Consider the following 12,619-nt stretch of genomic DNA (forward strand, 5'->3'; position numbering starts at 1 on the left):
AGGTTTGACTATATGGAATGCTGTTCAATCTACTAAAAGCTGGGTTGTTGCTGGTCGAACTTGGAACCTTGGGGATGGGAGGAGAATAAGATTTTGGGAAGATAGATGGATATTGGACAAACCCCCGGAGGAAGTCCCAATCCTTAAAACTAGAAAGACTGGTTCAAAAGAAGGTTTGGTGAGCTGGTCAGAGATTACTGGAGAAATGGGAACTGGATTGATTTTAGCCAACAATGTCCGGGGCTCAAGTTCCTTCAGATTGCTCTTTCTGCTAAAATCCCTATAAACAACAAAGATGACAGATTGATATGGAGGGAAACCCCAAATGGGAAATATTCTGTTTCCTCAGCTGTGGCTATTCATAATGATTCTATGGAAGAAATTCCTATCTGGGCTAAAGTTTGGAACGAGAAGTTAGTTCCTAAGGTTAACATCTTCTTTTGGATTTTCATCCAAAATAAGGTTTTAACCCTGGATAACCTTCAAAAGAGAGGTTTTTCCTAATAGGTGTTCTCTTTGTTGCAGGGAAGAAGAGATGGCTTGCCATATTCTCAATCAGTGCACTTTTAGTCAGGATATCTGGAAAATCATCTTAAGCAGGTGGAACCTAAGTTGGGTTTTCCCGAACTCCCTAGGGGATTCCTGGCAGCAATGGCATTGCCCTAATTCTAATCCTAAAATTGTGGAGACCTGGAGACTCACTCTGCCGATTGTTATTTGGAATATTTGGAAAGAGCGTAACAATAGGATTTTCAGGGATAAAAGGGCTATTCCTGAAGTGGTGGCAGATAAAATTTATAGGAGTATATTTGAATGCCTCTATGGCACTTATCATGGACTAGCTGCTAAAGATGACTTCAAAGACAGGTGGAACCTCTCCACCACTACTACTAGCAAGGAGAAAGGAAGAGAAGGTCTTGTTTGGTGTTTTCCTCCTCAGGGGAGGATTAAGGTTAACTTTGATGGGGCCTCAAAGGGGAATCTGGGTAAAGTTGGATATGGGGGCATTGTCAGGAATTTTGCTAGAAGTTGTTTAAAGGCGGTGGCTGGTCCTTTGGGGAATCAAACTAGTCATTTTTCCGAAGCCTTAGCTGCCCTGAACACCTTAATTTTAGCCAAAAGTCTTAATTATGAAAAATTATGGCTCGAGGGAGATTCACTTAATATTATTAAGTGTCTCAAGGGGGAGTCAGAGCCATCTTGGTCAATTGAAAATATTATCATGAAAGCTAGGGAGATCATTGCAAGTTTTAAAGAAATTATTATTCAACATGCCTTTAGAGAGAAAAATAGTGTGGCAGACTATCTAGCAAATATAGGAGTTTACTCTAACTCCCAATCGATTTGGCAAGGGGAAGATCTCAATTTAAACATGAAAGAGCTCCTTAGAAAGGACCGTCATATGGGGAGAGAAGGACAATATAATCATGACAGGTATTATGAATAATTTATGCCTTGATGGAAAGGTCATCATTACTTGGCAAAGTGGTAGATCCCCAACAATCTTTAATATTTTTCCACACGCTTTGTGGGTTTCCCAGTTCAAAATCTTGAGAAACTTTGGGAAAGAAGGGCTTAGTTTGCAGAGAAACAGAGCAGATAGTTCAAATCCGAAGATGGGAGGAGACCTAAGAAGGGAGGAACCAGAATATACATCGACTTGGAAAGAGATGCCGAAAGTGTGGGCAAAACTAGAAAAGGGTTCTCTCACAAGCTTCATGGAGAAGCTCGTGGACTATGATAAAGGTAGGGTAAACCTCGCCATTTCCAAGATTTCTAAAAATTGGTCTAATGGCTCCTTTAAAATCTATGGAGTTAAGTTCAAGTTGGACATTGGGCTCATAGCTATAGTGAATGGTATGCCCCACACTAGGCTTAATTTCTTTCGAGACCTTAAAGTCTCCAACAATGCGGTCAATCTGCTCCTGCGGAAAGAGACAGAGAGAGTTAAATTTGGCAAAGCCACTGGGGGCTACGACGAAGAAGCTAATATTAAGAAAATTTGGGGATGGGTTCTGAATGCAATTATGGAATACATCACGGTTGAGGGTCGATTCTCTAGGGCCCACACCTACCACTTTGTTCTCTGAAATCATTTCAAACATGAAAAAAAGGTATCTCTACCCTACTACTTTTTTAGGTCCCTTTCCATGTCCCTCAATAAACATAGTAAAAATCCCTCTAGCCCGATTCTCCACTGTGGGCTTTTTCTTCTCATCTATGAGCATTGTAAAACCCTTGCCCTACTGGAAAACAATAGGATATCCGCCTCTCCGAGTAAGAGAAAGATGGAGGGAGGAGACTCTAGCAAGGAGAAGGCGTCCTCTAGCAAAAAAGAAGAAGTGCCCCTGGGATGGAAACAAAGGAAATTGATAAGGAATGCAACGAAATGGAGACTGATGACTCCAATGGTGAAGATAGCTGGAATGATGAGGAGCTAGGTAATGAGGAAGAAAGTGATGATAATGAGCCTGGAAATGAAAGCCCTATCCTCAATGATTGCCCTGGTAAGGACAACAACCATCCTATGGAGGATGTGGATTTCAAGGATAATGAGGAAATTGATGTGAATTCCGAGAAGGAAATGAACAAATATTCTGAAAAGGACCTGACTAAGGACAGAGTTAGTGAGGCTAAGGAAAGTGCAGATAAAGGGCTTCTCTTGGATAACCTCAAGAGACTCACTGAGGCGAGAATGGATTATGACAGATGAATTCCCCGCTCCAGAAAAACCTAGAAAAAAGGGGAAAAACATGGATGAGAAGAGGGAGGAAGAAAACAAAGACTAGATAAATTGGAAGCAGAATATGGAGGATAAGGTTAAATTGCTGGAAGAAGGGAGAGAGGCGATGAAAAATCTAATGGGCGTTATCCTGAGTATCCTATCTGCTGTCACTAAAAACCTGGAGGATATAGCTAAGGTCATTGATCATACCAACTCTCCAAAACGGGTAGTGGAACTTGACTTGGACAAAGAGACTATCCAGATTGTTAGCGGTGAAGTTACTCTGGTTGGTGGCATTGCGAAGAGGACCAGGGCTAGTGTCAAGAAAGTTGTGGCTGCTTCTGCAAAGGATCTCCCTAATATCAAGGATAACATCAAAGAGCTACATGAAATTAGCAACACCCTGGCGAATGCCCTGGAAAAAATCAACTAGTTTCTCTCTTGGAGTCCAGCTAGCTTGCTGGCTTTGTGGGGCTTTTTCTGGGTTTCTTTGGTTTTCTGCTGGCTTTTTGATGGTCTATTCCTTTTTGTATCTCTTTGTTTTTTCTATTTAAGTTCTGCTTATAAAGGGTTTCGGGGCCCCTTCAAAACCTGCTTTTACCTTAATAAAAAACACACCTATTAAGGAGTTTGTTATTTGAGCTTGTCTTAATATGATGCAATGCAAAGTTAAATGTATATTGAGATATGAAATTTGTTATTTGAGCTTGTCTTAATATGATGCAATGCAAAGTTAAATGTATATTGAGATATGCAATATTTTATGTATTGATTATTTTCCTCTTTAATGCTATCTCACCTACATTGTTCAATGTACATAGAATAGTGTTATTTCTAGTATCTACACATATAGGGTCAATATTTAGAAAAAAAAGAATTAGCTATATCATGCCTTGTAACAATGATGCAAGTCACAATAAAACTTGTAGCAAGGGGAAATGGGAGGTGGGTTTTCAAACATGATTTTATCTTAAAAATCAAGTTATTAGAAGATTATGTTGTGGTATGTGAACATATGGATCAAATTGGTGAGAAGGGTCTTAAGACCATAAAAAGAAATTGTTTAGAAGAGTTAATTGAATTTTCTCTTAATTTTGAAAATAAAATTGTGTTTAATTTAGTTTGAGCTCGCATAGATCTTTTGAGATTTTGGATCTTGTTCATACTAATGTGTTTAGTCTCGTAGATGTGTCTTTATTAGAAATATCACTATATTATATTTTTTATTGATGATTTCTCTTAGGGGTACACTTGGCCGTATTTTCTCAAGCACAAATCTAAGGTCTTTAGTTAATTAAAAAATCTTAAGGCTCTTGTGGAAAATTAGATAAGTATAAATATCAAGGTGTTAAGAATTATTGATAATATTGCTCAATTTCATTTGATGGATTGTGTAAAGAGAGTGGAATTACATAACATAATTAAAAATCTTACACTACATAGAAAAATAATTTTGTAGAGTGCATAATAGATATTTGATGAAGGGAGTAAAGAGTATGTTCAATGGGGTTAGTTTGGATTAAAAATGATGTGTAAAGGTAGTCATTATCATGTGTTAATTAATAGGTTTCCTTTATCAACACTTATGGATAAAATCCCCTTTAAGTTTCAAATAATTAAAATTCCTTCTCTCTAGTAGCTTTGAGTATTTGATAGTGGTGCATATGCTCATGCACCCAAGGAGAATGGGTTAAGCTTGGATTATAACACAATAGAATGTGCTTTCATTGATTACCAAGTGATGGTGTCAAATAATATAAGAGAGATCTTGAATGTTATATTTAGAGATATTAAGGCTCCTTTTATATAGTTGAGCAACTTGATTGGAGTGTAAAGTCTCAATGCTATTAGAACTAAAAATTGAGATAGCTGCAACTAAGGTTGAACAAGACTTGTTTAGGATAGATTTGATGAAAAGCCCTATATAGATTGCTCAAAGAGTTTGAAAGAATAACCTCCACCTCAAACTTTGAAGAAATCCACACAATAGAGGAAAAAATGAAAGAGGTATATAGTTCGGTTGATTTTATATGCATTTTTCATTTGATTACTAACACTATTGAGCCCTAAGCTATGAGTTGAGAAATGGAGATGGATGATAAAGAGTCCTAAAATTTGGTCATTGATGGTGAGATGCTTTATTTACAGAAGAATGATAGCTTGGAGTTCAATTGCCAAAAGGTGGAAATCCTATTGATTGCAAATGAGTCTTTAGGAAGAAATTTGGTTTAGATGACAAAGTTGAATAGTACAAGACTAGATTGATTATAAAAGGAAATTCCTAAGTTAACTGAATCAAAATTATGATAAGAATTTTTTTTCAATTACCAAGCGAAAATCCATTTGTTTATTCTTAACATTTGTAGCATCTTTTGATCTTAAGATTGAAAAAATGGATGTGAAGATAGCTTTTATACATGGGGACTTGATTGAAGAAATCAATATGACATAACCTAAATACTAAATGATAAAAGGTAAGAAGTAATCATTTGTAGACCTGAAAAAAACCTCTCTAAGATCTCAAACTGTCTTCAAAATTGTGATACCAAAATTTGATTCAAAAGATTTATAAAATCCAAATTTCATTATTTTATATATTTCAATGAGGATGACACTCGTTTCATTGTTGTCGCTTTCTATGTGAATAAATAAATGGATAGTTTAGGATCTAAAAACTTATCTTCCATTGTACTTTCACATGAAAAAGTTGAAAGATGCTAAGTAAATTAATAACTGACATAAGATCGTATGTTAGAACACCAACATGATGCCTTAAACATGCTCTTTTGTGTGAAGAATACCTGTAAACTATATATGATGATAATGCAACTTCATTCATAATAGAATGTGAATATATTTTATTTTCATCTGATATTTTAAAATTAAAAATATTAAATATTTTGTAAAATGTCAGCCAACGTTAGCTGGAGTAGCTTAGTTGGTTAGAGCATGTGGCTGTTAACCACAAGGTCAGAGGTTCAACCCCTCCCTTTAGTGGGTTTTCCTTTTCAACTGAGAACTGTACTTTCAAATATTTGTGGCTTGATTTATTTTATTCACCATAAAATATTCACTTTTCCAAGTTACAAAAGCAAAATCATACTGTCCTATGAAATGGATTGATAGTATTGGCTTTCTTACTCAACTAATGGTGATTGAAGAATTGCTTCTGCTAAAAATTCTAAAATGCAGCAATGTAAGAATGTGCATCAATATAAGATGTACATTGTTAGTAGTTTTGTTCATTGAAGCACAAAAACCTGCAACACAAAATATGTATGTATAGTTAAGTTTATTTCGCCGAGAGGCGACCTACAATGGGATTCAAGTTGTTTATAAACAAAATAATCAATTTCAGATAAAATTTATGGTTACATACCAGTTTTCTAGATGTACAAAATAATAAAAAAGCCGTTACAAATGTGTTTGTGGCTGACATTGAATGTTTTGTGCCAGAGCTATTACTGTCGTGCCTATGAAGTGTGATACTGTAGCTGCAACACAAAACACTCAATAGATCATTACAAGCATGGTTAGAAAATAATAAGAAAACAAAGATGAACCATGACAAAGCAACCTATCGCTTCCTAAGAGATGCGAGTATGGATTTTCTCTTAGATCTGGATAAGTAATCTTAGTGACTTGACTACACCTAGACGAAGGATTTGAAATGATAATGATATGCAAAGATGAGATTGATTATGCTAGATTCATCCAAGAGACTAATTAAGCTAATGATATACATGATTAAGATATGATGATGATGCAAATAAGCTATAAAAGAGATTGATTAAGATACATGATTCAACAATTATGCTAGAAAATGATCAAATTAAACTAAATCTAAGATGCAATTGCTTATAAAAGCAATGCTCAAATGATATGCCTATCGTAACAATGCCTAAATTGATAATGAGACGGGATCCTTATTTCTCCAAAATAGGGGATATTTATAGGATTTCCAAGGCCAGGGGTGAGGTGGCAGGAATCAACGGTCAAGATTGAGTCTGAAGATATCAAGGGTGAAATTGGAGGAGGTTGGAGAAGAGGTTGGAGGAAAGGACACTTGTCATCTCTATGGTGACAAGTGCCAAGGAGCCTTGCTCATAAAAGGGCAAGTGTCCAAGAGAGGAGACATGTGGCCAAAGTGCCATGTGTCTCAAGAAGAAAATATCCACACCATAGGAGGTTAGGATAAAGAGGTTAGAATGTGCAAGATAGGATAGGGTTAGGCAAAGCCAAGGTTATGTGGAATGGGTTAGGTTAGAGGGATGGTTAGGTTAGGTGGTTAGAAGTTAGGAGGCATGTGGGTAATTTGAATTTAAAAATTCAAATAATAGGAAAAGACTAATTAATTCTCAACAACTCATAAATTGATTTATTTTAATTAATTAGAGAATTAGAATAATTGATTACAATGGGGGGGAAGATTAATTAATTTGAATTAATTAATCAAAGGGGACTATTGAAATGAACCTATTAAATAAATCCTTAGATTTATTAACAAGTAGATGAAAGGGATAAATTTAATCAAATTGCCTAAAGAATTCAATTAAATTAGGAAGGGGGATTAATTAATAATTGCTTATTTAATTAAATATTTTTAGACCATTTTTAGGTGTATAGATTTTGCCCCTCTTTGAAGCGAGGTGTGATGACACATTGATTAAAATAATAATCTCATTTTGATGATGATATTAGTTCGATAGGATGCCCGAGACATTGATTGATAAGTTGCGGTATGATGATGCCCCCTCGGGAGATGAATTGAGATAATTGACATTTGAAGTTTTTGGATCTTTGTGAAATTGATATCCTGATTAGAAATGATTTGATTTCTGCAACTGTGGTTGATGAAAATGCGAGTTCTACGATCACGGTGATGTGGTTTTTGATTATTGATAAAGCTTGATTGATTAGATTGATAAGATCGAGATTCAGTCTGGTTTCAGGAATGACACCTCCTGTATAAGACAAAGATGATCAAAGCGTATGGTTTCAGGAATGATATATCTTGTATAAGACATGATCAGAATGTCTGGTTTTAGGAAAGATACATCCTATCTAAGACATGATAGAATCAATTTAGATGTGATCGGCTGATAGAATTGATAAGGTTGATTGGATAAAGAACTGATAGTTTGTTGATATCAAGTTGCAAGAAGATTTAGATATGTTGATGTTGGTTCTGTTGAGGGTGGAAATATAAGATTTTTGCTGGGTCGATAATATCTGGAGAGAGACGAGTCATTATTCTGATTGCGTATACACCCATGATGATACATTGATGATTCCTGCTATAGATTTAACCTTGGATAGAATGAGCATGCAGGATCCCATGCAAGAATGAAATGCAAGCTAAATGCAAAGCCAATGTAAATGAAATGCAAAGCTATGACCGGACCAGTCACTGGGTTATTGCATTTTGTCATCATTGAGCTTTTTAAAATGTGGGAAGTGAGTGCAAACATCAATGGTTTAATTGAACCATGATGACCTGAGCACGACTTTATTGGATTTTGATATGGCAAGTTAGCACAAGCATCAAGGTATAATTGAACCAAGATGACTTGAGTGTTGCTTGCATAAAACAGATAGTATTAACCATTTCAATACGCAAATCGGAAATGTCTTCGATGATACTCCAATGATCATGTCCTGAGACAAATTTGCACATATTAATGATTAATTTACAGATAATAGACAATAAAAATATCACGTTCCTTCCTTGTTCCTCTAGTCAGATACATCTTGGAGTTACTCAGAAATCATGATAGCGAAAATCAAGATAGAAAAGTTGAACAAGCATGCTAAAATCATTATCCAAAAGATATCATCCATTGAAAAGTGTGTAAATGTGCTTAGATTGACTTTGTGATAGTTTGATGGTTGATAATTTGATCTCGTGTTCAACGTTGGATGTGTCTTAGTTTTTGTTTGATGAGTTTTTTAACTATTGTTCTTCCTATTTGATTAAGCTCAAAATGATCAAATATTTTGCCCCCAGCTAGGTGCAGGATTTTGCTCCAAGCCTAGAAACAAATTTAGTATGATATACCCAATGATCCAAACCATGGTGAGAAGCCATCCGGGATGCATGCGTATATACAAAGGCTTTATTATGGATATGAACAACATTGAATGAATACAAGCGGAAGGATGGATGAACTAATAGATGAAAGAGCTAGTAGACAGATAATGCCTCTTTGCCAGGTTTTCACCATTTATTTTTATTGCACTTTTTCTCATATTTGATTTTTTGGATTTTCTGCTTTTTCAAATTTTTTTTGGATTTTTTGCTTTTTTCAGACATAAATGTTCTTCAAATGCATGCTATTGATGGGTTCGTCGAGTTGATCCCCATCCTATGTTGATAGCTAATATGCTCCTGACCCAGATACTGTTGTGACCATAAATGGACCTAACCAGTTTGGTTTGAACTTTCCTGTCTTTTCTCAATCTGCTTGGTTGCATGGATTTTCCTTTAGTACTAGTTCCCCAACTTGAAAGACTCGTGGTTTGACCCTGTGATTATAACTTCAACACATTATTTGCTGGTATACCTTTAAATGATCAAAGACATTTTGTCTTTGTTCATGGATCAATTCTAACTCCCGCAATCTAGATACTCTCTGTTCTTCATCTGGGATAAGACCTTTTAATGATACTCGTAGAGAAGGTATCTTTACTTCTATTGGTAGTATTTCTTCTGATCCATAGACAAGAGAGAAAGGTGTGGCACTTGTTGGTGTGCGAATACTAGTATGGTAGGCCCATAGAGCAAGGTTCAATTGAATATTGCAATCTCTGCCAGCATCATTCATTGTCTTTTTGAGGATTTTCAAGTTTTGTTTGATGCTTCTGCTTGCCCATTCCCTTGTGGATAGTAAGGTGTGGAAAATCTGTGTTGGATCTTGAATTTCTCACATAGCTCTTGTACATCCTAAATCTTGAATGGTCATCCATTATCAGTGATAATGGTCATAGATATTCCATAGCGATAGATGATGTAGTTTAAGATAAATGTAGCAATTTGTTTTCCAGTGATATTTGTGAGAGGTACTGCCTCAATCCATTTTGTGAAATATTTTGTAGTGACAAGGATGAATTTTTGACCATTAGATGAAGAAGGATTTATCTTTCCTACTAGATCAAGACCCCATTGGCAGAAAGGCCAAGATTTTGCCAAAGCATGAAGTTCTTGTGCTGGTGCATGAATCAAATTCCCATGGATCTGACATTGTTTGCATGTTCTAGCTATCTGAAAAGAATCTCGTTCTATAGTTGGCCAATAATGGCCCAAGCGTATGAGTTTTTTCGAAAGAGTAAGACCACTTGAATGAGTGTCACAAATGCCATTATGGACTTCATGTAAGGCCTTCTCAGATTCTTCTTGTTTGAGACATCTTAAAAGAGTACCATCTAGACCCTGTTTAAATAGGGTATCTGCGACAAGAGTAAAATGGGAGGATTGACGAATAAAGTTTCTCTTTTGATTTTTTGATAAGTTAGGAGGGAGGATATTATATTTCAGGTTTGTGTAAGTTTGGCCATAGTGGGAGGAATCATGCCCAACAAGGTGACAGATAGTTTGGGAATGACGACAATTATGAGTAGGGTAAAACTACTCTTCCATCAGGAATTCATAATGCTCTTTATTTTCCCGTGTCTGAAGGAGAGAAGCAAGTGTAGCCGTGGCATCTGCTACTTTGTTGTCATTCCTTAGAATATGCTGAAAAGTTATTTCTATAAAGTATTTCTTGATATCATCAACCATATTTTTGTAAGGCATTAACTTTTCGTCCATTGTTTGAAAATAGTCATTGATTTGATTAATGATGAGCTGAGAATCTCCAAAGACTTGAAGTTGTGTAATGTTCCATTCTATAGCCATTTTGATGCCTATAACCAAAGCTTCAAATTTTTTTTGTATTGTTGGTGCATGGAAAGCTTAATTTGTATGCTTTTGGAATTGTATGACCTTGTGGTGTGATGAATAGAATACTTTCTCTTGATCCATGTTGTGTTCCATTATTGATGCCTTTTCCTGGATTGATATTCGGGTGATGTATTATAAGATCTGGATCAAACCCTGGAATTTCTGCGTATGACCAGATAAAATTGATTTGACATCTTTTGAAGAGTTCCAAATATTTTTGTACTTCATGTTTTGATAGAGAGATTGCTGGATGTAGATCAATTGTGCCAATGTTAACTGCCTCTACTTGTTCCATCAGGATAGATGACCTCTTTTGATAGAATTTAGGTAAGGTGTCAAATCTCCCATCTTTCAGCACCTCGAGGAGGTTTTCACCATTAGATGCATCCTTTCTTTTTACTTTTTCCTGATCTAATGTTGCCAAGAAATGGTTTTCAGTATTAGACCTGATATTTTTTCTTTATTTTCACTTTTGCGACTAGGAGATTTGGCACCCACTTGATTGGAAGATGCGTTAGTAGAATCCTTGGTGAAAGTTGTTGCTGGTTCAATTGCATTAAGATATAAGGATATGGCGTGGTCATTAGGAAAGGTATCAATGACAGTATGTCCTTCATTTTTCTAGTCCATAGGTTCAGGAGGGATTAAGGATAAAGGATCCTCATATTGGATAGTTTCAAAGATATTAAGGGTCATGATAGAGATGTCAGAGCTTTCAATATGTATTTCCATGTCTAAAATGATACTCTCATCAGAATGACCTTTCACAAGTAGCTCCTGATTGTCCTCAATTAAGTCCAAGTCAATCGAATGTGATTCTGATTCAAGTAGGCTAGTTCCTAACATTTGTCCTGCATATGCATGAACTAGATTGACATCTACATCTGCTTCTTCCCTTTTAATTTGAAGTTGCTCTTGTTTTTTTTTCCATGATAGAAAATATTCTCCGTTCCCTCGATCTTTTAGCTGCATTTGTTTTTCTATGTTTGACAAAATTGATGCAAATGATTGTTCTTTGGATTGTGTTCTTGAAGATGCTGCCTCTTTGTTATGTGAAACAATGACCTCTTGAGCTGATTTTAGATTACTACAACATTGCAATGGATTTGAGTCCGTTGAGATCGTGATTTCTTGCCCATTGTAGGGAAATTTTAGACACTGATGACATGTTGATGGAATAGCTTGTATGTCATGTATCCATGTTCTTCCCAAGAGTATGTTGTATGGTAAGTCCAAGTCTAGAACTTGGCATGCCGTCTCTTTCTGCAAAGGTCCCAATTTGAGGGGTAATATCACAATTCTTGTAGAGGAATGCTCCTCTTCATCATATGTTTTGAATGCGATCTTTTTTTAGGGATCAACTATATCATTTGATGGGTATATTGTTTGGTGAGGACACTATGGAAGATTCTTGCAAGTTTTCAAGAGATGTAGGAATAGATGCCTTTGGAGAGTCAATTTTCTTATGGGGGAATGAACCATTGCTAGACATAGGTGCACGATTTTGATCTTCTTTAGCAAAATCCTTTAGGGATCTCTTTAAGAGTTGCATAAAAGAGCCGCCTTTCTTCGAAGATGTATTTGAATCCTTGTGAGATTTTGACATACTTGGATTTTGATTTTGGAATTGTTTGATTTCTCTGATACATTGGCTTGTTATGTCTTCTTCTCGTATTTTGCTTTGGTATTTCATGTTGTTATGATCTTCATCTATCTCAAAAGTTTTGATTTCTGTCTATGCGATCTTTCATTTTTGAGCCCTAGTTAAAATAGGCATACACGTGTGTTACATATTATGCTAGGATTCGATTGTCCAAAAGTTGTTTTGATACGTGATCAACTATTAATGTGATAAAGTTATATGACACAAAATGATGATTCAAGTGTTTAAAAGTTTGCAAGTTTTTCGATCTTCGGTTTTGGAGTGCAATGATGATGATTTGATAAAAACCAAG

At 35.8% G+C, this 12,619-nt stretch overlaps 1 non-coding gene across 1 annotated transcript; it reads left to right on the forward strand.

Moving 5' to 3' along the window:
- The first annotated feature begins 5,648 nt into the window (after window positions 1–5,648).
- Window positions 5,649–5,722, forward strand: TRNAN-GUU (transfer RNA asparagine (anticodon GUU)). The gene has a single exon. It is a non-coding gene; the product is annotated as a tRNA-Asn (tRNA).
- Window positions 5,723–12,619: the final 6,897 nt, after the last annotated feature.

This window comes from Cryptomeria japonica, chromosome 7, assembly GCF_030272615.1.
Source record: "Cryptomeria japonica chromosome 7, Sugi_1.0, whole genome shotgun sequence".
Lineage (NCBI taxonomy): Eukaryota > Viridiplantae > Streptophyta > Pinopsida > Cupressales > Cupressaceae > Cryptomeria > Cryptomeria japonica.